The sequence below is a fragment of the Saccopteryx bilineata genome, chromosome 3 (assembly GCF_036850765.1).
Source record: "Saccopteryx bilineata isolate mSacBil1 chromosome 3, mSacBil1_pri_phased_curated, whole genome shotgun sequence".
Classification (NCBI taxonomy): Eukaryota; Metazoa; Chordata; class Mammalia; order Chiroptera; family Emballonuridae; genus Saccopteryx; species Saccopteryx bilineata.
The window spans coordinates 101,063,105-101,089,940 of record NC_089492.1 but is presented as its reverse complement, the minus strand read 5'-3'; the positions used below and the strand labels follow the sequence as shown (position 1 = coordinate 101,089,940).

Here is a 26,836-nt window from a genome sequence, read left to right as displayed (position 1 = left end):
TTTGCAAAGCCAAGATAGTGACCACTCAGTGCTCATGCTCTCCTATGTGGTGACTAATTGATTATTCAATGATTTCATCTATCACAGACTCTTTAAAAGTATCAAAATTAAACTGACTGGCTTAGAGCAGGTATAATTGGCTCCCCCTTTTTAAAAGCTGGGCACTAAAACTGCTTTGGCTTCATCAACAAGCCTTTTTACTATTTTTTAAATCATACATTCAAATACTCAGTTTCCTACTTTAGACCACAAGTCCTCAAGGGAAGAAACTTCATCTTGTTTATCTTCTATTACCTTACAGAATTGAATACTATGCTTTATGTATAGCAAACCTAAGTATTTTTTTACTTGAATTTTAATTCTCAAAATTATTATTGCTCTCCATAGGTACCCCACAGTGCACCATAGCAGGTTAATTTTAATTTAATGTCTCTCATTTTTGTTCAGCATTCTACTCAACAATTTAGAGAGCATTTACTATAATTCATAAATCATCAGTGAAACAGTGTTTCTATAGGTAGGACTTGTCTATAAATTACAGACTTTTGTTTGGGAATTAAATGATTTCAGTGTGGGCCAACATTATTCATACAAGGTGAATACAAGGGAATATCTCACATCCTTCGGTACATTTCCACAGCACACAAATGAAAACATACTTTCATCTCACCCTGTGGGTTATAGATTAAGGAGCCACATCACCCAACCCATAATCTCATCGGATGAGATTATATCCTATAAATGTTCAACTAAGATGTAAACTAAAGTCACTGAGGAACTTTTAAGCAATTATCTGAGGTCAATTTAAGGAAATATTTTATGAACTATCAATAAAAATACTAATAGCTCTTTTTATCGATAACTTATGAGACAACCATGTTGCTAAATTCTTCATCACCATTAGCTCTTTTAGTCCTCAAGACAACCCTATGATGTAAGGCAATATAATTATTTCCACTTTACAATAAGGCAATTGGGGCTCAAAGTGATTAAATAATCGATAAGAAAGCTGGCTAATTAGCAGAGCAGGGATTTAAAGCCTTGTCTGTCTTACTGCAGAGCCTCAACTCTTATTCAGCATTTCATCTGTCACTCAGAGGGCCTACTATGTGCCAAGCAAGACTCTAGGTACTGAGAAAGATGAATTAGCCATAGTCCAGCCCTCAAGGAACTTCCACTTGCAAAGGTTTTGCTGTCATTGTGCCTCTCTCTATGAAGAATCATCCTCAGGGGTTCTGTCTGGGATTATAAATACAAATGCACTAGAGATTCCTGCCCAACTCTGGGGAGGCCCTCTAAAAATTTCCCCAAGCATAGATATTTCTTTAGGGACGGTCAATTTCAGTTATCCTCTATTTATTTTCATATTCTCACTTGCCTTCACCTCTCACTTAATCCAAAATATCCTTCTTTTTCATATGCATATTTGAGTTCTAATAAACAATGCTGTTGTATAGTTTGAGGAATTGTTGCTAAGAGATCTGAAATTCTGAATTTAAAAAACACAGAAATCTTTAGGACTTCTGGCAGTGAGTTTACTCAAAGATAAGAACAAGGCATTAAGAAAGTGTTAAAAATGTATAATAGACCAACTTTCTTTTTGCCACAAAATTTTCCTTTTCCTACTATTCTCTTAGAGCCAATGTTGATTAGGTGAAGGGAAAAGTTTGTTTTCCTTTTCCTTATTTCTCTTTGGAATATTCTATTCCCACTGACACTTACTTGATGGTGTAGTTGATTCCAGACATCCTCAGGCCACCAGCACCTACCTACTCAGGACACTAGCACCTACCACTAGGAGCAGCTAGCCCATTCAGAAAGACAGAAATTTGATAGACAAGAATTTGAATAAGGACAACAGTCTGTGTTTTTATTTTTAATTTTTACTGTAACATAAAAATTTCTAAAGCTTAATCCTGTGACTAATAATTTTTTTCCTATTAATTTCCAAACTGAAAACCAGGGCTAAATTTTGTTTTTCAGAAATAGGTCTCTTTATGATCTGGGTTTATCCTTCTTGAATGTATCCCTTAATAAAAACATTGGTGAGGCCTTGAAAATTGTTTGAGTCAACTTCAGTTCAGAAACTGTGAGAATCAGAGGTAACTAAATGTAGTTGAGGCAGAAATGGGACCATTCCAGAGCAGAAAGGTTACTTGAAGAACAGTTCACCTTAATGTGAAAAGACACAGGGGCAAAAGGGTGCAGCATTTCAGTCTTTGAGGTAGCAGACCTGACCAGATAAGACAGGATTTATTTCAGAACTCCAGAAAATACAAGAATTTAGCTTGTGGGGTAGGGTGAGGACGGGAGGGTCTGATCTGAGGGAGGAGAGAAGGTTTCATTGGGCTCTCATGACCAGAAATGTAGGGACTTAAATTGTTGGCCCAAGGGACCCAATGTAGGTTTTTGCAAAGAAGAGCAGAAGGAAAACTGTGGGCTTTGAAATCAGACAGAACTAGGTACAAATTCAAGGTCTACTACTGTTGGGAGACTTGGGTTTTGTTGACTATAAAATGAGGTTAATGAGACTTCACAGAATTACGTTAAATAATGTATGAAAGTGCCTAATGGAATGTCCTCAGTAAGGGCTAGTTTTGCTTTTTTTTTTCCTTTCCAGAGAGTGTCAGGAAGAAAATGAGATGTCAGATTTATCTGGCAGCAGTGGGAAAACTGAGGGCAGTGATTGACGTAAAAGAAAAACCAAGCAAGGAGACTGGAGCAGAAATGCAGGTTAAGGTGATGGAAATGGGGTGATGAGAACTGCAAGAACCAAATCCAAAGGACCTCAAAAGGAAAAAAAATAGCAAACTTCATAAAAAACTAGATAAAGAAGATAAGACATTCAAGTCAAGATAATTCCAAGATTTCTAGCTTAGGTACTGGAAGCATGGAAATCAAAATAGACTTGAACATCAGGCTGAGCAAAAGCCAGACACAAAGAGTTAATACCCAACGTTCAATGTCATTTCTCTAAAAGTCTAGGAAAGACAAACATAGGGACCTGAGAAAAGTCATGGGTTGTACTCTGGGAAAGAGCACAGAGTTACCTTTCTTGGATGATAGAAATGACCTATAGCTCAATTGAGGCGATGATTCTATTGGTATGCATATCAGTGATTTTCAAATGGTATGCTGCAAGAGTTTTTAAAATATGCAGTAGCTGACTATTTAGTCAGGGACACAGACCTCTTTTCCTTTAGAATGGAAAATTTAAAAAATGGCAACAGCCACTGTGTTGCAACAATAGCCATCTGATGTGAATGCATTAAAATTATCTGTTTTTTTGTCAGATTGGCAAAAATATATTTTTTGGTGTGTTGCAGAATTGTAGTAATCAGTTTATGTGTACCATGAAATGAAAAAGGTTGAAACACACATACACATACATAGCTACACTTACATATATGTATACACTTATTTATACACATATATACTTAGAAATACATATATATTTAGATATATACTTACATATGGTATGTATACAGACTTGTCCAAACTCACCAAATATAGACTTACAAAGTGTACATTTTTTAAAAGTACAATAGAGTTTTAAAGGTTGATTTTTTTAAAGGACCCTATACTGGAGAAGCATAAAATTGACCTGATTTCTTATTAGAAAAACCCTAATATCTTGAATTTAAGCAATACAATATTAAAGTGAAAAACTGCATTAAGCAATTAAGTATGTAAATCATTTCTTAGTGTCTGTTTCATTTCTTTTTCATGAGGGGCACTGACAGCAAGATCTGTATGTCTTTTTCATGGACTACTGTATGTGGTCTCTCCCACATATGTTTCACATATAATAGGTATTCAATAAACACTGGTTGACTGAATGTTCAGTCCATTCTAATCAATAATTAAGTTCCTTCTATATACAAAGCATAGTATTAAGCAATGAAGGAAATATTAAAACAGGTCAGACATGAAGAGCTAACAGTACAATAGGACCAATACACAAATAATGATTATATAAGTATTACATGTGTTTTAGCTTTGGGGGGAAAATCTAAAAAAGAGAACTATTTTCTATTAAATACTACTTTGGCAATCGGTGTATATTTCAGCAACCATAGATAAAGGAAAGAAAATAGTACATAAATTAAGGCTTCTTTTGAAAGGCTTGGAATTCCAGAAACTGGGTGTTACTTTTTAGCTATTTGCCCAGATCAGGAAAGACTACAGGAGTGCTTGCACAGCTGTTTTCTTTGGTGTTCACAGAGATACAAATTCTGCCATGTATTTCAACTCCAGCCACCTCTGCACATTACTTTCACACACTTCACCCATTATCTCCTGCAGTATTTTAGATCAGTCATTTGGTCTTTTAAAACTAAGAACATAAAAAAAGTAGTTTTCAAGAAAGGCAAAAAAAATCATTGCCTGATTATGATTCTACAGCAGCAAAATTTAAGACCAAAGAAGAACATGTTACCACTGAACTTGTTTATAGAACTACTTGCAGTGAGTATGCCTCTAAAATACAATGGGCAAGTAACCACTTACCTTTATAATACAATGGTTGCGTAGTTGACAGAAAGAAAGAAGGAGACAGCATATGAGGCACAACTGAGAGCACTTAGTGATGTAGAACTATGAGTCAGTGTCCCTTCACTTAATTACTATTTGGAGATACAGATGATCATTTCCACAACGTTAATATTTTATGGCATTGCACGGTTTGTAAAGTACACCCTTTTTATATCCTTCTCTGAGAGAAAATGAATATACCATTGTGAACACTGTCAAATTTTTAAAAATATATGTTCAGGTGATTTTAATATCAAAATAAGTTTCTACATTGTGTCAGAAAGGTTCAGGCTAGGCATTAGGATAAAATGCCATGCTGTCGTTACCTATAAAGGGTAGAATGATTCCAACCCTGGCTGGTTAGCTTAGTTTGTTAGAGCATTGTCCTGAAATACCAAGGTTGCGGGTTCCATCCCTGGTCAAGGCACATACAGGAAGCAAACAGTAAGTGTATAACTAAGTGGAACAACAAATTAATGCTTCTCTCTTCTCCCCCTTTCTCTCTCTGTCTCTAAAATCAATCAATTAAAAAAACAAAAAGAGTAGAATGATTCCAAAATGCAAGAGAAGTCAGAATAAGGGAAGTAAGATATGGCAAAAGAAATAATCTTGAAAAAATTTCCCACATAAATAAAATGTTCTAGAAACATTTAGATTTTAAACAGCTACCAGCTATAAAGGTCACATTGCTCTTCATATAAAATAATTTTGTCTTTTAAAATAGTCCCATGTTAGACCTTAGCCTTTGGAATGCTATAAAAATTTAATGGCTCAAATAGTCTCCAAAATTATCCAATGCAATAATTTATTAAAATAACATTAAGGTATTTTTTTCTTAATCTAGCTGGATGAAATATTAGATTTTTTTCAGTATACATATTTAATGGTCAGGTCAGATTACCTATTAAGGTAGAGCAATAGAACATTACAAACTCGACTTACATTCAGAGAAAATAGATTTAATTCTTAGCTCTGAGACTCATTGGCTACGTGATTTTCACCAATTTGCTTAGCTTAATCTAGGTCTCGGTGTTCCTATTAATAAAACAAGAATTTTAACAGATTTGTCACAAATTGTAGGACATGATAAAGTGCTACATACATGTAAGGCCTCATTATGATCATCAGTTAGGTACATTGGTCTCTTTATCATTATATTCACACAAAGAGACAAATACTGACTGCCTAGCTTCTGACATTTGTGTAGTCAACCACAACCACAGCAAGAAGGATGGCATTTATCTTGTGTAATAATACAGAGTGCTCTGTTGTAAAGTAAGGTCACTAAAATGAGTAATAATCCCACCAGCATCTAAGGTATAACCAGCAGGGTCCAGGTCAACAGGCAAGCAGCCGATAATTTGCCCAACAACACTGAATTTCATCAGCCCACAGCCTCTATCTACTGATTATACAATCAATACACCTCAGATGAGAAGAGCTAACAACTGACCGGGGCAGATCAATGCTAGCAAATAAGCGCTTCATGACAAAAAGTTTGATAATTACCATTCTGAAGCTGTGTAAATGTTGTTTCTATTGTAACAACATTCATGATGATACTGCTATGATTGCACTGTTATTATAGGTTTAATGTTAGGCAATCAAACTACAGTGGTCTAGATATCAACAAACAGCATCAAAAGAAAACATCAAATTGTCCTTATTCTTTTGACACTGTAGCTGAGAAATTTTTCTATGTTAGTGGCCCTAAATAAACAATAATAAGTGACAATTTACTGAAAAACACTATTTTCACATCTTACAAAAGTCATGCAATATAGATTGATACAAGTATGATTATTTCTAGAACCACTTGAACCGGGGATTAAAACAAATTCAGCACTGTGACCGCGGTTTTCTTTCTTTCACTTTTTTACCTACATTATTTAAAGAGGATTTATGTAAATTTCCCCTGTACTCATAATTTTTCAAGCATTAGTGCCGTCATAAGTATAGAGCACCTTGGCTTGATTTAATTATTATCGTTTCTAATACAGCACACTTTATTTTATTTTATTTTTGAGCCCTGATTGCTAGTTCATTCTCAATCATTAACATTTAGAAGAACTAGTCATTACTTGTTTTCAATAGCTGCTTAGGACCCCTGTATGCACTTAGAGTCTTAAAACACAGAAAGGGAAAACAGAGATTTCAAGAGTAGAACCAAGCATGACTCCTAGAGTTGGGTTCAGGAAGCCCTGGGTGTGTGGGCACTGAAGCACACAAATTCTTAACTTTTCCATTTGCTTTTAAAAACCACAAGGAATTGGGTCTAAAAAAATAAAGCTAGGACACTTCATTTCTGTAAGATGCTTGCTCATATAGAAAAGTGGGAACCGATTCCAAAATGAAAGGCTTTTCAAAAAGAATGGCAGTCACTCTAGGCCATAATAATAATTTCTCCGAGGGTATGTCTGACTTTTGATTTGTGTGACACACATTTTTAATTGTCACTTTCATAAAGACATCCCCCAGCTGCACCCAGACAACAACAAAGTTACCTGTCTAAAACTTGGTCTCCACATCTCTGAGTGGCCAAATCTCTCACTGTCTGGGGTAAATCAGTCACCTTTCAGTGTAGATAAGAGATATGGGGTAGCGGGGAGCAATGCTAAAGAGTTTGTCAATAGCTCAGGAGAGAAAGGACAAACCAAAAACCTTTTGTGGGCAGCAGTGCGAGCAAGATTTTCAGCATGCTCAGGGGTTGCTGTTAAATGTCTTTTTCAGCGGCATTCTCTTTCTTTCCATGCAGCTTCTCCCTTGCAATAGAGTCAAAGAATGTGATGTATATTAAAATGCTTTGCCTCTCAGATGGGGTTCATTTTTATTCAGGGACAATTTTGCTGACTGACAGGTAAGCGTTTGGCGCTGAAATTGGACCTGTACAAGAGCTTTGCATTTCATTTGCTCCATTACACCAGTGCATGAATTACTGGGCTTCCGCACTGGCATCTTTCCATTACTTTCAAACATCTGACATGAGCAAAATGACTCATCTGACATTTCATGTAACAAATTTGTTCCAAAAAGAATAGAACATTATTGTATTATTTTATATACGTGGGTACCACAACCTTCCACCCTAATCTGACCAGAAATTGTAAGTGTATAAATAGTAGCTGATATCAGTTTAAGAAAACACGCAGTCAGTGACAGCTGTAAAGTATCGCGGCAAGAAGTACTGTCTGGTACTTCATATTACCCACTGTCATTTCAACCTACCTCCTGATATGTTAGCAAACTTTAGCCAAAGATGGAGCTTTGCATTTTGTTTTCATTTCCACCACTGAATAAAGTTTGAGACACGATTTATTCCAATGCACCAATCGGTTACATACTTTAATATGCGTTCATTTTTCAGGGTGTGGCAGGACTGTCCCTGGCAGCTGCTGTTATGCTGCCTGGCGTGTTGCCAGGGAGATGGGCAGGGCCTGTGGAGGAGGCTTCCTACACTGAGTTGAACTTACTTCTCAACAAGAATTGCTGTGGCCCCCAGGAGATCGTAGTTTTCCGTGGACAAACCTAGCAGAAAGATGCAGCCTCTATACCTCACTGGCTGCTGACCTACTGACCTGATGACAGCATCTCCATGCACCTTCCCACTGCAGGTCCGACAGCCCAGGGTCAGTGGCCTCTCAAGGACCACCAGCAGCCCGTGTGTCAGCAGTGGGATGGCTGCCAACAACAAACTTAGGCTCTTGAGCAACCAGAGCACCATTGTCATCATCTAGGTGGAGGTGGTGAGTACCTTGTATGAGGACATCCCATGTGTACAGGTGCCTGCGGCTGACACACCCATCTCACAGCTCTGTGACCTCTCTGACCCCATCGCTGACCACATCCTTGTGTGGAGATGAAGCAGGGCCACATGCTGCTCCACCTACCTCATGAAGTACCAGCCTGGCCCTGCTAGATGCTCATACGTGGTCCAAGTCATGCTAGCCCACCATCCCACCCAATGATGAGCTTTGGGAAGGAACTCATCCACTATGAGTTCCAGCTATCTATCAAGAACACCCTGCACATGGTCAGCTCCCATATGAGAATGATCCCTGACGTCTCCCAGAAGGAGGTCCCTCTAATGATTTAATTGTGAGCCATGACACCAGCCCTTGCACCAGGGTCAGAGATGTAGATTTGCCACTGATTCTACACCATGATGGGAACTTAAACACTCTACTTTTGTGATACAGAAAACAACAACAGATGAAGCCTTTCATCAGAGCAAGTAAAAAGGAGGAGTACTGTAGCTTTAAATCTTATAACCCATATCTTTAAAGATTAAATTCACTAAATGTAATATGTGTGTTTGTGCGCTCATTTTTCTTATAGAAACATATTCCTTAAAACAGTACAGGTACCAGAACCTGACCAGGTGGTGGCGCATTGCCCTGGGACACTGAGGACCCAGGTTCAAAACCCCGAGGCCACCAGCTTGAGCGTGGGCTCATCCAGCTTTAGTATGGGGTCACCAACTTGAGTGTGGGATCATAGATATGAACCTATAATCACTGGCTTGAGCCCAAAGGTCACTGGCTTGAGCTCAAGGTCGCTGACTTGAGCAAGGGGTCACTCACTTTGCTATAGTGCCCCCCCATCAAGGCATATATGAGAAAGCAGTCAATGAAAAACTATGGTGCCGCAACTATGAGTTGATGCTTCTCATCTCTCTCTCTTCCTATCTGTCTGTCTGTCTCTCTCTCCCTCGTAAAAACAAAACAAAACAAAAAAAAGTACAGGTACCAGAGTCAAGGAGTTAAGAGGCCTGTATCAAATAGTCATTCTGTTGGCTAACTAGTACAGAATTGTGTGGTCTTCAAATCCTTCTCTCACTTTCTCTTTGAATCTTTTCTTTTTGTAAATAACAATTATACAGACCATAACTCACAACCCTAAAATACCTTTTCATTCCCAACCTAACATCACACCCAATTACTCAGTTTGCCTTGTAGAAGTAGGAAGGTGTTTCAAGTCTTTGCTAAAGGCCAGTGTTGTTATTCTAGAGAGCCTTGCTCCAGGTAGAAGATTAGGAAAGAAAAGATCCTCAGCTTTATGACTCAGCCAGTTTTTTTCCACCTCTTCACTTAAAAATACCTCAGTGACACATTACAACATTTCATGAAGTAGCAGCATAATTATGTGACAGCAAGATTTAAAATATCATGTTCACTGTTAGTATGAATACATCAAATTAATACAGTATTATTTCCAAATGAAATTATTAGCCTGATTATTATGTAATGGTATTTTCTTTAATAAATGATCTCATTATAAATGTTATGTACTTTATATTATTGTATATCATTCTTAACAATGTAATTTACTTTCAAGCATTATTCATATGCTGAATTTATATAAAGCTATTATAAAAACTGAGGCATTCAAAAAGTTTCATTACTTTTGTCACTACAACTCATCTGTACTATAAAAGCATCTGGGAGTTCATGGCATTTTCCTGGTTACAACCAATATCAAAGCGATTTGCCAACCTGGCTTGTGTTGGCACAGTGGATAAAGTGTTGACCTGGAATGCTGAGGTCAATGGTTCGAAACTCTAGACTTGCCTGGTCAAGGCACATATTGGAGTTGATACTTACTGCTCTTCCCCTCTTCTTTCTTTCTCTCTCTCTCTTTCCCCCTCCCTCCTCTCAAGAAAAAAAAAAAAAAAAAAAAAAAAAAAAAAAAAAAAAAGTGGTTTGCCTACTCCAAGGAATCGTTTCACGAGAATGCTTACAGAAAATATTTCATATTTGAATACACATATCTTTGAAGAAATGGTATTAATACATGGTCCAAGAAAGTAAATCTTTCTGAAATAAACTCCTTGAAAACAGGTCCAGCAATGAACACCAGCATTCTTTCCACCAAATCTGAATAAATGAATGTTCTCTGCACTATTTTTGTCTGGTTGTGATGACTATTGAAGATGTGAAGATATTTAAGTGTCAATAGTTATCTTTTGAGTTGCATTTTTAAAATTGTGCAACTGAGGCTAGTTCTAAACAAATCATAAGCATTCTCTAGCTTCAGCGTGACACTTACTATTATTCTTGACTCCTTCACTCACTAATCCTAATATGCTATTCCTCAGATCTGGGTAATCTCCCCAACCAAAATATCCTCACCTGCTCCTATGGCTGGTAAACACAGCACAAGTCACAAAATCACATTAACTTTGATCAGTGATCACATCATGCTGGACCCTCATGAAATCTATTATCAAATTACTCTATAAGTCAATTCAACCTCAATCAAAATCACAATTTGTACTGACGTTTTCTTATTATTTATTTTCATTTTTTCTTGACCCTCGGGCATTTGGGGTCTTTATCCTGGAAAAACTGTCCCTTCCAGGGCTAGCTAATTCCCAGAGAAAGCAAATAACTCCCCTGCAAGAGTGTCTTTGATATACAAACCAACCAATCCAGAGCCCACATCCTTAACCATCTCTTTTATCAAAATCTCACACACCAAGTTAATATTCTCCCTCCCCCAGAGCCAGGTACTGGACAGCTAGGGATCTCACCTATAGAGCCTAGAGCACCCCCTTCAATAGAACACTTACTATTATTATTATAATTATTATCATTAAAATTATTCAAATTTTCTAATACTAAGTATACTGAACATACCTACCCTGCCTCACCCATTCATTTCCATGAAAACCCCAATAAAGGCTCTGAGCCATACTCTCCATTTGACTCCAGTCTGATCCTGGTGCTTTCCCATATGCCTCTGCGTGGCATGCTCTGCCTCCTATTTCTAGAAATCTGTGAGTATAAGTTTCTTCCTTCATGATAATGATTTCCATATTTGTGTCTCTTACCCTCATGGGGCCATCAGACATGACCCCATGGTCACTGGCTTGAGCCCAAAAGTTGCTGGCTTGAAGCCCAATGTCGCTGACTTGTGCCCAAGGTCGCTAGCTTGAGCAAGGGATCACATGATTAAAACAGATCCTATGTACATTGTAAGAGAGGAAGGAAGGAAGAAAAAAAGGAAGAAAGAAAGGAGGGAGGAAGGGAGGGAGGGATGGAGGAAGGAAAGAAAGAAGAAAGGAAGGAGAGAGGGAGAGAGGAAGGAAAGAAGGAAGGAAGGAAAGAGAGAGGGAGGGAGGGAGGGAGGAAAGAAACAAGAGAAAAACAAAATAAGTATTGGTGAGGCCTGACCAGGCGGTGGCACAGTGGATAGAGCGTTGGACTGGGATGCCGAGGACCCAGGTTTGAGACCCTGAGGTCGCCAGCTTGAGCGCAGGCTCATTTGGTTTGAGCAAAAGCTCACCAGCTTGGACCCAAGGTCGCTGGCTCGAGCAAGGGGTTACTCGGTCTGCTGAAGGCCCACAGTCAAGGCACATATGAGAAAGCAATCAATGAACAACTAAGGTGTCACAATGCGCAACGAAAAACTAATGATTGATGCTTCTCATCTCTCCATTCCTGTCTGTCTGTCCCTCTCTATCCCTTTCTCTGACTCTCTCTCTGTCTCTGTTTTAAAAAAAAGTATTAATAAGGATGTGGAGAAACTGGAACCTATGTGCATTGCCAGTGGGAATGTAGTAAAATGGTACAACTCCTGTGAAAAACAGAATTAGCATATGATCCAGCAATTCTACTTCTAGGTATATACCTAAAAAAAATGAAAGCATAGATTCAAACAGATATTTGTACACCCATGTCCCATGTTCAAAATAGCATTATTCACAATAGCCAAAAGGAGGAAATAATCCAAATGTTCATCAACAGATTAACAATATATGGTTTATAGATATTGTACAATGCAATATAGCAGTCCTCCCTTATCCATGGGAATATGTTCCAAGACCCCAAATGAACGTCTGAAACCACAGATGGTACCAAACCCTGTATAGACTATGTTTCTTCCTATATCTGTATATACATACTTATGCTAAAGATTAATTTATAAATTAAACACATTAAAAGATTAACATCAATAACTAATAATAAAATAGAACAATTAAAACATATACTGTAGCCTGACCAGGTGGTGGCACAGTGGATAGAGCGCTGGACTGGGACACAGAGGACCCAGGTTCAAAACCCCGACGTCACCACCTTGAATGTGGGCTCATCCAGCTTGATTGCGACTCACTAGCTTGAGCATGGGGTTACTGGTTTGAGTGTTGAATCAGACATGACCCCATGGTCACTGGCTTGAGCCCTAAAGTTGCTGGCTTGAAGCCCAAGGTCACTGGCTTGTGCCCAAGGCCGCTGGCTTGAGCAAGGGATCACACTCTGCTGTAGCCCCCTGGTCAAGGCACATATGAGAAAGCAAATAATGAACAACTAAGGTGCCGCAACAAAGATTTGATGCTTCTCATCTCTCCCTTTCTATCTGCCTCTCTCTATCTGTCCAATCTTTCTGTCCCTCTCTCTGTCTCTGTCACACACACACAAAAACATATACTGGCCCTGGCCGGTTGGCTCAGTGGTAGAGCGTCAGCCTGGCGTGCAGAAGTTCCGGGTTCGATTCCCGGCCAGGGCACACAGGAGAGGTGCCCATCTGCTTCTCCACCCCTCCCCCTCTCCTCCCTCTCTGTCTCTCTCTTCCCCTCCCGCAGCCAAGGCTCCATTGGAGCAAAGATGGCCCAGGCACTGGGGATGGCTCTGTGGCCTCTGCCTCAGGCGCTAGAGTGGCTCTGGTCGCAATATAGCGATGCCCAGGATGGGCAGAGCATCGCCCCCTGGTGGGCAGAGCGTCGCCCCTGGTGGGCATGCCAGGTGGGTCCCGGTCAGGCGCATGCAGGAGTCTGTCTGACTGTCTCTCCCTGTTTCCAGCTTCAGAAAAATACAAAAAAAAAAAAAAAAAAAAAAAAAAAAAAACCCCAAAACAAAAACATATACTGTAATAAAAATTATATGAATATGGCTTCTCTCTCAAAATATCTTATTGTGCTATACTTACACTTCTACTTGTGATGATATGAGATGACACCATGCCTACGTGATGAGATGAAGTGAGGTGAATGAGGTAGGCATTATGACATAGCGCTATGCTACTATAAGAGTTACTTAAGACAAGCACTGGGATCCTGTGACAGTCTATCTGACAACTACAACAATGAAGGTTCTGAAGTGTCTAAAGGGCAGGTAATCTATATATGTAGCATAAATATGCTGAACAAAAGTATGATTCATATCTGGGGCCAGATGGAGCAAGATAGTATGAGATTTCATCATGCTACTCAGAATGGCCACAATTTAAAACTTACAAATTGTTTAGATCTGGAATTTTCCATTTAATATTTTTTAATTTTAGTTGACCACAGGCAACTGACATCTCAGAAAAGGAAACTGGATAAGGAGGGACTGCTGTAATATTCAGACTTAAAAGGGAATAAAACTCTGACACATGCCATGACATGGATGAACTTTGAAGTCAAATGCATTCAATATTTGTATAAAGGCAAATATTGTATGATTCCACTTATATGAGGTCTTCAAGGCGGTCAAATTCATAGACACAGGAAGTAGAATAGGAGTAGCCAGGGACTGAAAGGAAAGGGAAATGGGGAGTTGTTGTCTAACGGGTACAACTTTTAGTTTGGGAAGATAAGAATGTTCTGGAGATAAATAGTGGTAATGGTTGCACAACACTGTGAACATATTTAATGCCATTGAACCATACAATTAAAAATGTTTAAAATGATAAATTTTATGTTATGCATATTTTATCACCATTAAAAGGGAAAATATTTTTAAATTACAAAGAATTAGTCATAATTTAAGAAGATAGTTCATAATTGAGTCACATAATAGACAATGTTCTAATGAATTATTCCATATGTTACTGTCATCTCAGTATAAGTTCTGCAATAGCTATAACTTGTATTTCTCTTTTTCTTTATTTCTACCCAAGATTACATTAAAGAATACCTTAGAACTATGAATAATTGTGCAAATAAATGAAATACACTGCATGTATGTATTTGTATTTATTTTTTATTAAGCCTTAGAAACAAGAGAATATACAAAATTGCTGCATACAGATATTAATTTAAAAAATTATGATGCCTAACTACTAACTGTGAAAAGAGAGGAGTAGATTAAAAGTAAGATAATATTTAAGTTTCATTTGCATAGCCCTACCTATGTGTTTATTAAATGCATATTAAAACCTGACCTCAAATATTACCTTGGACCAAATTCTTTCTTCACTTCAGTTTTAAGGAAATCCTTCCTGTTTTACCTCACATCTACAAATTCTTCATTTTTCTATTTAAAAAATAAAGCAAAAAATCAAACTTCAAGTTCACATCTTTCTATATTACTGAACAAATCTATCTTTTAATTCTGATCTTATCTCTTAAGTTTCCTTACATTGGTTTAAAAAAAAAAAAAGACAAACCCAGGTTTAAAATATCAGCTCTAGTTTACCCAAAACAAAAAAAAAGATCGCATTAAACAGTTCTGTTTGTTGATCATAAAGCCTCTTTTAACCTTGCCACCATGCTCTGAATTTAAGCACTCAAAAATTTCAGATTATCTATCCTTTAGCTGCAAACATTTTTTATTTTTTGTACCAGTAAGTGCCTATCTAAAAGTGCAGTAACACTAAAATATTGTTGGCTGTATTTCGAGGATAAAATATGCAACACTGATATCCTATCAATCTCCGATGATTTTCTTAAAACAGTCCCCAAATTTGTGCTTTTATAAGCTAAATGGAACCACATTATACAGTAGCGCAGATTGTTTACAAAATAGCCTGTGGCCTATTTTTGTTGGCTTGCTTTTAATATTTTAAGAAGTGGAATTATTTACACCAAACTATCTAAAAGCTAAGGCAACTTTGATCCAGTATGGAGAAACAGAAGCAGAGAGGACTAGCTATCAGCATGATAGTTCCCGTCATAGTTTGTTCTTGCTATGGTTAGTAACAGTAACAATAAACATTTACTTAGTTCTGACTGCCGAGAAGGAACTGCCTGCTCTCACATAAATAAATAGATACAAGGAGACTCAGATAATATAGTATTTTGTTAAATTCCTAGAAAGCAGTTGTTTGAAAGAAGATGATAAATCTATTGCTCTAATATATCTAGTTATTGCCCCAGGGATTTCATCGTAGTTCAGTCATAAATTAATGGCACAGTAGATTTATTCATCTATCATTCTCCCATAACAAGTACGATCATGATTGCTTCGTAGGTCTCCATTTGGCACACTGGGGTTTCATTCATTTAACAGGATTATTTGTTAATCAAGCATGTATTGAATAAGGTTTAAAGGGACTCAGTGGTCTGATGCATTAGATCTATCTTTAGGATTATTTTTATTTCAGGTATTCCTTTAAATGGGCCTCATTGTTTTGGGAGAAATATTACTCATAAGATGGATATTTTCTCTTAAATACATTTATCCTGGCTTTATGAAATACCTGATATGAGGCTAATCCAGTTAAAAGGAAAAAAAAAATTAACCATGTAGCATCTCTACAAATTTGGTGTTTAGAGGGAGAAAAAACAATTCTAAATTAATATCCGATAAAGGAATAATCCTAGTTAAGAAATAAAATCCTCCTTTATCCAAATAGCAACTTTAAAAAGAGGCAACCAACAACTATAAAAAACTCCCCACACAAATAAAATCTGCCAATTGCTATAAAACACACATTATCAGACTGATATGACATTTTGGCTTATACCAGGGAAAAAATGTCATTGTAACAAAAAGCATTTTATTTGAGGACTAAATGAGTAATGACTGCACTCGAAGCTAATGCACAGAGGAAATTGAGGGAAGAGGACCAGCAACGGCTGGGGCCCAAGCTTCCCTTGATAACTACACTCCTTGAAAATTCTAACACACAGCTCTCATGCTAGCCATTACATCCACACAGAGAGAGATGGAAAACAGGTAAGAGATGGAATGAGAGATAAAAAGAGAGGTAGGAAAATCACGGAATTTGAGAGTTGGAAGGGATTTTACAGAATACGGAGGAGAGGTAATAACAGTAATAGTATAGAGACTGGGAAGTGAGGCTACTAAACACAACTCATTTTTAAAATAGAAAAAATAAAAATGACTCAAAATCATTTGAAATTAATATATTGCATTTGATTACACTGCAAATTTACTGAAATTACTCCAAGAAAATCCCTATTCCTATAATAAGCTGTAAGAAGCCTATGATATCTGCACTTTGATTTATAGACCTTTAACCATGTAGGCAGAAATATTGCAAGTAACTGACCTTAGAACTTTGAAAAATTAAAAAAAAAAACATTTACTCTGAAGCAGTGAGATGATATTATCACCAGTTATTAACAGTTTTCCTGCTGAGTTGTCTCTAAGTACAATTGTTCCACAGATAAAAATCACAGGAGAGTGTGATTTTTCTACATGAGGCAGAGCCTGTCAGAACACATACTTAGTTTGGGGCTCTAACTGTCTAGCATTAATCTAAATAAACACTCCAGAAAGTGAGGTAAGATGGCCAGAGTGATCAGGTAAGATTCTGAGGCTGCCCTAAAAACTGGCATTTCAACCACCATTGTGGCATCTAAGCCAAGACCTGACCATTCCACATTATAAATAAATAAATATACCTAAATGCTTCCACTTCTCTCCTTCTGTCTCTTGCACTGCCCTCTCTCTTGTTCCCGTTTTCGGTTCTGGGCGTCTGCAGTGGTCACCCCCAGGCCTCTCAGAGCCCTTGCCCCATTCCAGCCGCAGTCATCGGTGTACCTGGAACCAGAGGTTTCTTTACAGGTAGCAGGCTATGCATGTCATTCCCCCAGCTTTGCACCTCAATGCCTTCCCTTGCTTTTAGGGGAAAGGCCAAACCTCTGCTATGGCCCAGGAGGCTCTATAAAGTCTGGCTCTTTCTCCTTCCTCACCTGTTTTGCTCATCTGCTGCAAATAGGCTGGGTTTTTTTAGACTTTCTGTATCTTCAGTACCAAGCTCCTTGCTACCTCAGACTTTGCATACACTCTTCCCACTGTCTGGAATGCTTCACCCTACCTTTTTTTTTCCTTTTTTTTGCCTCTAACCCCAGTGTATCCTTTAAATTTATGCTTAACCATAACTTCCTCAGGAATGCACTCTGTGATTGCTCCAGCCGCACCAGGACAAAGTTAGAGCTCCTTATTAAAAGCTTTTAATAGAGCATTTATCATAGTTATGAGCAAACAATTAACCTCTTCAGGACTTGCTCGCACTCCATGAGGACAGAAACAGTATTTTGTCTCATTCACCAGTTTTCCCAGATCTAAGGAAGCAGTCAATAAACATCTGAATAAATAGTTTTAGATCCGCAGAGAGCAGTTGCCATCAACTTTGAAACCAGCTTGTACAGCTGTGTTGAAGAAACAGTCAATGCCTGGTTTGGCTCCCAAAATTTGGACTCAGCCAAAAGTTATCCTAGCAGGGTTGTGGCAGGACAACAGACATAGCTGTGAAGAAACCTGACATGGGAAAGCCTCTCTTTTTATCTTCTTTCAGTTCTCATCTGTCCCAGGTCTGCCTCTGTCTAAAAGCAATATCTTCCTTCCAGGAAACAAGCTGAGACCTAAATTCAGCTTCCTTCAGGTGGGACCCCACTTCCGTCAGCACACTTGCTCAGATACTGCTACTCAAAATTGTGTGTGTCGGATACTTCCTCTGACCTTACAGCAAAGACTTGACATGACAGAGAAGCAAGATGTTTCAAGACTCTTTTGCATGAGCAAAATTTTTTCATTACAGTTGACAGCTGTTGCTCTGTGCTGTGCAGCTCAGCAAACATCATGTCCATGTAAAGGTCACCCACCACTCTGTGGTCCTGTGGAAAACATTTTAATATGCCATTGACTGATGGTTGGATTGGATATTTCACATAAGCCTGACAGAGGGCTGAATTAATGTTAATTAGAACAATCTCAGAGTTCCTTGGATACTCAAAGCTGAGCCAGTACTACTAAAAAAGTGGCAGGAGAATTTCTGTTCCTCTATGACTTCATCCCAAAATAGTTCCACACTGAGGACACTTTATAAGCACACATAGGAAAGATCTGACACTCTTTACAAACCCACAAGGAACATTTTGGTCAACTGGGAACACCCATAAGCAGCATTTCATCTAGATACTGGTCCCTAGGGTGGCTGTCCTCCTTCAAGCTTCTGATTTGGGCTATACGTCGACACTAATTCTGCTTTCTGCTACCACTAGATGTTTAACCCTAAAATCTTGTCTGCCTGTGAGATATTTACAGATCATGGCCCAACTTTTAAATACGTACACACTTACTAATCCTCATTATAAGCATAAGAGACAGTGTCAACTGAGATGTTTTAGCATGTATGTTTTCCATTTACCTTAAACTTTTTAATTAAAAGCATCCTTGAACTGATTATTCTTACACGATTCCTCAGACTGCATCTACTCATAAATGTCAAGTGGAGTTCTCAGACTGTCAGCCAAAAGGCCTAGGTTTGTTTAGATTCTGCCCCTTTTTAAACTCCTCTCTAATGGCTGATTTTTTAAAGTGATGTTCACGTCACATTGTACTGGCGTGGAGAAGGAGGGTTGCTTGATCCTTCTACCATCAACTAGAAGCTCCCACAGTGGCCTTATGGTTCCCAGGCCTTTAAGACCGACTGCCCCTGTGTCAGTCAAACAATAGTTCATGTAGGACCCAGCAGCCAGACTGAAAAGAAATTCCAAAATCTGCCCCAAAGGACTAATTGAATTTAGTGATTTGTTCTTTTTCATTAAAAAAAAAAAATACTTGTAGTACCTTTTTGTAACACAACAATAAGCCACTGTGGACTTCTGAAGAATTCTAGAACAAAGCCAGAGCAACAATAATAGCTCTTTTTCTTTAGTAATAAGACCCATATGTCAAAATTTATCTAGAAACTCAATTTGGCTGCTTCATCATGCTAGGAGAATAAGTACAAAATTATATTACTGTTCATTATATCCAGGGGACTCCAGTTTAGTATGATTTGTGCCAGGATAGTCCAGTAGCCTCAGCAATGGCTATTGTTGTATGGATATATGCCAGTCTTGTAATGGTTATGAGTGGATCATAATACTATACTTGGGTTTGTAAATGTCTAATTGACATAAAATATTCAACAGTCAGGAGAGATAATTCATAATCTTCAATTCCTTTTTAGTCTTGTCTAATTTACCCAATAAAGTTACGGGCTGTAGACTCCCATGCATGCTCCCACGCACAAACACACGTTGTTGTATGACAAAACAATATTGTATGGCAAACTACCTCTGTGTGAAAAGATCTGAAATAGCAACATCAACTTTCAAGAATTCAACCTTCCTGTTTATTTTTAGGCTAAATTCCAGAATGCTGATGTTTGCAAGAAGAAAGAAAAAAAAAAATACAAAGATCACATAAGGTTGTTTAGAACAAGAAAATAAACAAGAATGTTACAGGACCAGTATCCAGGGGGTACAATGTAATAATAAAGGGTGACAGTTAGAAAGTAGCACATTTCAATTCCTTTTTTTAATCTCATTTAATTTTCTCTCTGGGAAGGGTAGAACAGGAATCAAAAAGAAAAACTCAAAGTCCATCAAAGATAAAAGAGAGTAGGAAAAGCAGCATCAAATAATTTCAAATGGATTCAAGTTGGCAAACTTAGACCAACTACATTCCAGGTTACTGAAAGAGTTTGAGGATGAGTGTGTAGAATCAAAATTAGGAACTTTGAGACATCCCACAAAACAGGGGAGGTGCCTAGAGAATAGAGATGAACACAGGCTTCGTTCAGATTTTTTTTAAAGGTAAAAGAGTAGGTAAAATTATAACCCCAAAAAACTATAACACTTTTCCCTAAAAATTAAATATTAATAAATGAAAGCGTGCCAAATTCATCCCATATTGCTTTTTTTTTTTTGACAGAACAATCAGTCTATCATTAGAAGAAAGCCACAAAATATCTCTTAATTTTAAGACAGCATTTAACTAAGACCCAGGAAGATCCTTAAGGAAAATATCAAGAACAAGTAGCCAAGTTAGTTGATGGATGACAACATGCCTTAGTAGAAATTCCCAGAATGGTGTGTTTAGATCTAGCCTATTCAAAACTTTATCAACAACTTGGAAAAAGACTTTAAAGGCCAACATTTTGGTTATTTTTCCAATAGCCAAAGCAGAAAGATTAGTTAATAATCTGGATGATCAACAGAAGTTTTAATTAATTTTGATTGGCATAAAAATGTTTAAAACCATATTATTCAAATTCAAATGAAATTCAGCAGGTAGGAATATAAAGAAATTAATTTATCTTAAAACAAACAAAAAAGTCAAGTACCATATACAGATTAGAGAAGACCCAGGTTGTCAACAGTTCAAATGAAAAAGAAGGTGATTTCTAATAGCCATTAAGTGTTTTGCCATGAACCAGTTATGTAATCTAATTCAATCAAAAATCAGGCGTTGTCTAGACTCTTTCGGCCACTCTTTCATTAGGTGTCAGTAAGTAGACAGAGGGTTCAGATGCACAAATATAATATTCTGCTCTAGTGGACCCTATGTAAGACATAGATTTTGAATAGATGACAGATTTGGTAGAGAAGAGACTGAAAACTCTGAAGATCATGTTTAAAGAAAATAAGCAGTTGTGAAAAATAGAAATTCTTAATCTAAAGAAATGAAGACTTGCCTGACCATATGGTGGTGCAGTGCATAGAGCATTGGACTGGGACACAGAGGACCCAGGTTTGAAACCCTGAGGTCGCCAGCTTGAGTGCAGGCTCATCTGGCTTGAGCAGTGGCTCACCAGCTTGAGTGTGGGGTTGCTGGCTTGAGTGTAGGATCATAGACATCACCCCATGGTCACTGGCTTGAGCCCAAAGGTCACTGGCTTGAAGCCCAAGGTTGCTGGCTTGAGTCCAAAGTCGCTGGCTTGAACAGGGGGTCACTCACTATGCTGTAGCCCCCCTCAAGGCACATATGAGAAAGCAATCAATGAACAACTAAGGAGCTGCAATGAAGAATTGATGATTCTCATCTCTCTCCCTTTCTGTCTATCCTTATCTATCCCTCTCTCTGTATCTCTCACAAAAATAAAGAAAGAAAAATAAAGACTTAGAAGAGCTATGAAAGTTGTCATTAAACACTTGAAAGACTCTCATGAAAACAGGGTGGTGGTCTAGAGATCGGGACAAATAATGTATATAATAACAGAGAGGCACATTTAGACTTACTATAGGGTACACTTGCTCATACCTGCAACAGTTAACCTATTAGTAAAAATGCTTACAAGATCCTTACACAGGGGTTCCTGCATTGGGGGTAATAGGTTGAATAGATGACCTGTACATCCCCTTCCCACACTATTATTCCATGATTCTGTGAATACCGTATCCTAATTAAAACAATACCACTGGGTTGTGTTTCTAATCCAACAGCTCTCAAGTTGGATGGCTTTAGTGGGTCTAAGCCCTTGAAGAATCAACTATTATAGACACTGAAATAACAAGTCTCTCTGAATTCTGTCTATTGAAGATAGACTTTTGCCTTAGAAAACATCTTCTGAGACTACAAAAAAACCCCAAAAGCATTCCTTATATCCTTCTGTACATTTAAATTGGCTCATCCCAACAGCTCAACTTTTGTCACAGCCAAAGAAGCTGTGATAGGGCAAGAGAGCTCTTTAAAAACCTGACAATTCTGCAGTTAATTATCTCAAGGAGAAACTCATCAGATGAGTTTTCCTTTAATGCCAGGCAGGGTCCTGCTGACAGGTACTTTAAATCAGTGGTCCCCAACCCCCGGACCGCAAACCAGTACCGGTCCATGGGCCATTTGGTACTGGTCCGCAGAGAAAAAATAAATAACTTACATTATTTGTTTTATTTATATTTAAGTCTGAACGATGTTTTATTTTTTTAAATGACCAGATTTCCTCTGTTACATCCGTCTAAGACTCACTCTTGACGTTTGTCTCGGTCACGTGATACATTTATCCGTCCCACCCTAAAGGCTGGTCCGTGAAAATATTTTCTGACATTAAAATGGTCCAAGGCCCAAAAAAAGGTTGCTGACCACTGCTTTAAATCAACTGATACGTTGGGATAGGAGGGGCCTAGAGTGATATAAAGCAGAGAGCAAGGGCTAACCTAATGCTTAAACTTCCTCCTATCTGTTAATATAACTTTCCCTTAATATATTATTATATGTTAAATAAAAGGGGCACTTGTCTATCCCTTATCATTTAAAAATAGCAACATGGGATGACGTCAGAGTAATGGCGGGGTAGGAAGCGATACCAATAAATCTCCCCCAAAACTCAACAAGATCTTCAACCAGAAACAGAAAAACCTATACTTGGAGCTTCCAGATGCTTCGCAATACACCCAAAGGTATGATTGAGTGAAAAATTGGCTAAATATATAACCAAACCCCGAAGGAAAAAGGGAGTAAGAAATGCTCCGCCTTCCTCACTAACCTAAACAGGGCGGCTTTCTCTGGTAACTGTGAATATAGAAACTGAGGCGGGCAAAGGGGGTGAATAGATCCAGGCCGCTGCGGCACAAACGGCCGAACCAGGCTGCGGCACACAGATCCAAGCCGAGGAAAATCTGATCCTGTGGCAACCCGGGCAATACAAGCTAACACTCGCGCCAAACCCAAACAAAGAAAGACAAGCGGGGCAGCCATTTTACCCGGTCTCCTGGTCGGTGCGCAGTTAGTGGGCGAGAATTTCTTCCTAGGCCCCGAGAGTGGGTGCCCGTGTTGCCCCACGGAGAGGCAGGGTCAGAGGCCTTTCTGTGGGCTGAGGACAGAGTCTCTGGGTAGCCCCAGCGCCCTGGGAAAGCCACGCACGGGAGGGAGTGAGAACTACTTCCAATGGTGGAGATTTTCCGTGCTGGTGAGGGTTTCACTCAGAGGGAACCGCGGCCGGCCTCATATCCTGGTGTGCGCGCGCAGATAAGGAGTGAGCGATTCCTCCGAGTGCCTCCGCAGTGCGCGCCCGTGTTATCGCAGAGAGGGGCAGAGTCAGGGGCCTTTGTGTGGGCCAAAGCGGAATCTCGAGCCGCCCCAGCGCCTTGCAAAAGCCGCGCACGGGGACGGAGCGAGACTCAATTCCAACGCTGCAACTTTTCCCTGCGGTTGGGGGTTTCACTCAGAGCGTGAGACTGCTGGCTGGATATCCTGGTCGCAGACAGTGAGTGAGAGTTTCCTCCAAGCGCCCCCCAGAAGTGGGCGCCCGCTTGTGTTACCGGACAGAGTGGCAGAGCCAGTGGTCTTTGAGTGGGCGGAAAGCCCGCTTGATTATGCTAGCAGCTCTGACTGACTGAGCCTTACCCAGAGCCCTGTGCTGAGTGGAAATAGAGTGGGGAGTTGCCAGCTCTTTGAGCCTCTTACTATCCAGGCAGAGGCAGCAGCAACCCCATAGCTGGATTATCAGGCTACTAATTGAGGAAGGAAAGACTAGGAGAAAGGCTCCAGGAACACGGACTCTCTCACTGTCGGAGCCTATAAATGCTAATGAACCTCGACTCTCACGAGACTAAAGCACAATACATGACATTGCCATAGAGACTTATCAACTGCAAGCCTCTACCTGAGCGTGCCAAAGGGGCAGAACCCGGGATACAGAGTCACCGACCAGGAAGAGGGAGAGAAAAGAAAAAGCAAGAAGATAACCTCTCAAAATCAAGAATAATCTGCAGACTTTATAACCTATCCCATTTTATTATATTTGTTCGTTTGTTTCTCTTATCTTCATTCTTGATACTTTTTTTTCTTCCTCCAATTTGGCCGATTAACTCTCTACTGGTCTTACTCTCTCCTCTCCTTGAACTACACTACCCATAAGTGTTACATCTCCCATTATCTTTTCTCTTCTCTTCCTTTCTCTCTATGAGGGTTGCACTCCAAAACCCTTAACTCTCTCTCTCTCCTTTCTTTTTTCTTCTTTTAGTGGTTCCCTCTTTTTTTTCTCTCTCTCTCTTTCTTTTCTCCCTCTATATTAGTTTCTTCCTTTCTCCTTTACATCTCCTCTCATTCAAACCTCAATAACAAACAAATTATCTTATCTGGGACTCAAACCTATGTTTGTGGCATTTTGGGGGGTTTTTACTTCACCTTTTTAACTCACTAGCAGTGCTCCCATCCCTGGCTCTCCATATTATCTAGTTCTTGTTCCACTAAATACAATAGTAAGTTTTTAATTTGTCCCCCCATTTTTCCGTTTTCCTCTTATTCCTCTCATCATAACTCTTAGACAACAAACACCTAAAAGCAAATCATTTTATTCTTGACCCAAATTTTTTCCTTATTTGCTTTTCGTGGGTCCATACGCTCTTTTTTTTTTCCTTTTTTTTTTTTTTTCCTTTTTTTTTTTTTTTCTTTTTTCTTTTTTTCTTTTTTGCCCCTTTATTACTTTTCCCCAATTCAGGCCCTCCATCACAGGCATTGTTTGTTATAACTCACAGTCCACCACAAGATTTTCTCAAGAAAGAGGGGAGAGGAGAGGAGAGGAAAAAAGGAGGGGGGGAATAATTTCCTTTTTTTAAAAATTTTTATTTTATTTTATTTTTCTTTATTTCATTATTAATTTTTTTTAAAAAAACAACAACTCTTTTCGATTTTTTATTTTTTTTTATTTTTTTAAACTTTTTATTCTTTATTAAATCTCATTAATACTATCAACAAAACCACCCTCAGATGCCATTAAGGAAGAGAAAATCGAATATCATGGATACAAAAGAAAGAGAGGTAACACAGCTAGATGAGGAAAAATCTATGGAGAAAAAATTTAATATATTGGAAACCTTGGAGCTAAATGACAGAGAATTCAAGATAGAAATCCTAAAAATCCTCCGAGATATACAAGAAAACACAGAAAGGCAATATAGGGAGCTCAGAAAACAACTCAATGAACACAAAGAATATATGTCCAAGGAAATTGAAACTATAAAAACAAATCAAACAGAGATGAAAAACTCAATTCACGAGCTGAAAAACGAAGTAACAAGCTTAGCTAATAGAACAGGTCAGATAGAAGAGAGGATTAGTGAAATAGAAGACAAGCAACTTGAGGCACAACAGAGAGAAGAAGAAAGAGACTCAAAAATTAAAAAAAATGAGATAGCCCTACAAGAATTATCTGACTCCATCAAAAAGAATAACATAAGAATAATAGGTATATCAGAGGGAGAAGAGAGAAAAAATGGAATGGAGAACATACTCAAACAAATAATAGATGAGAACTTCCCAAGCCTGTGGAAAGAACTAAAGCCTCAAGTTCAAGAAGCAAACAGAACTCCAAGTTTTCTTAACCCCAACAAACCTACTCCAAGGCATATCATAATGAAATTGACACAAACCAACAGCAAAGAAAAAATTCTCAAGGCAGCCAGGGAAAAGAAGAATACAACATATAAAGGAAGGCCCATTAGATTATCATCAGATTTCTCAGCAGAAACTCTACAAGCTAGAAGAGAGTGGACCCCAATATTTAAAGTCCTGAAAGAGAGGAACTTTCAGCCACGAATACTATACCCATCAAAGCTATCCTTCAAATACGAAGGAGAAATAAAAACATTCACAGATACAGAAAAGATGAGGGAATTTATCATGAGAAAACCCCCACTCCAGGAATTACTAAAGGGGGTTCTCCAATCAGATACAGAGAACAAAAAAAAACAGAGCCACAAGTAAAAGCTCCAAGAAGAACACAATAAAACCAAATTTAAACTGTGACAACAACAAAAAGAAAGAGGGGGAGAAGACGGAGATTAACAGTAGCAAAGGACGATGGAGTGCAAAAGTACTCACAAAATAGTTCGCTACAATGAACAGGGTAGGGACCCTTTTCATTACTCAAAGGTAACCACCATTGAAAAAACCACCACAGAAGCACATGAGATAAAAAAGATAGCAACAGAGGAAAGATGTATGGAATACAACCAAATAAAAACAAAAGATAGAAAAACGAAAGAGAAGGATCAAACAAGACACGAAACTAACAGAAAGCAAGATATAAAATGGCAATAGGGAACTCACAAGTATCAATAATTACACTAAATGTAAACGGATTAAACTCACCAATAAAAAGGCACAGAGTAGCAGAATGGATTAAAAAAGAAAATCCAACTGTATGCTGCCTACAGGAAACTCATCTAAGTAACAAGGATAAAAACAAATTCAAAGTGAAAGGCTGGAAAACAATACTCCAAGCAAATAACATCCAAAAAAAAGCAGGTGTAGCAATACTCATATCAGATAATGCTGACTACAAGACAGGAAAAGTACTCAGAGACAAAAATGGCCATTTCATAATGGCTAAGGGGACACTGAATCAAGAAGACATAACAATT

At 38.5% G+C, this 26,836-nt stretch overlaps 1 protein-coding gene and 1 pseudogene across 1 annotated transcript in view; one reads left to right on the top strand and one right to left on the bottom strand.

Annotated features, from left to right (window-relative positions):
• Nucleotides 1–26,836, bottom strand: part of CAMKMT (calmodulin-lysine N-methyltransferase) — a 395,453-nt gene that overhangs the window by 163,881 nt on the left and 204,736 nt on the right. The gene's annotated exons all lie outside the window — the stretch shown is intronic.
• Nucleotides 8,112–8,626, top strand: LOC136328662 (dual specificity protein phosphatase 18-like; annotated as a pseudogene).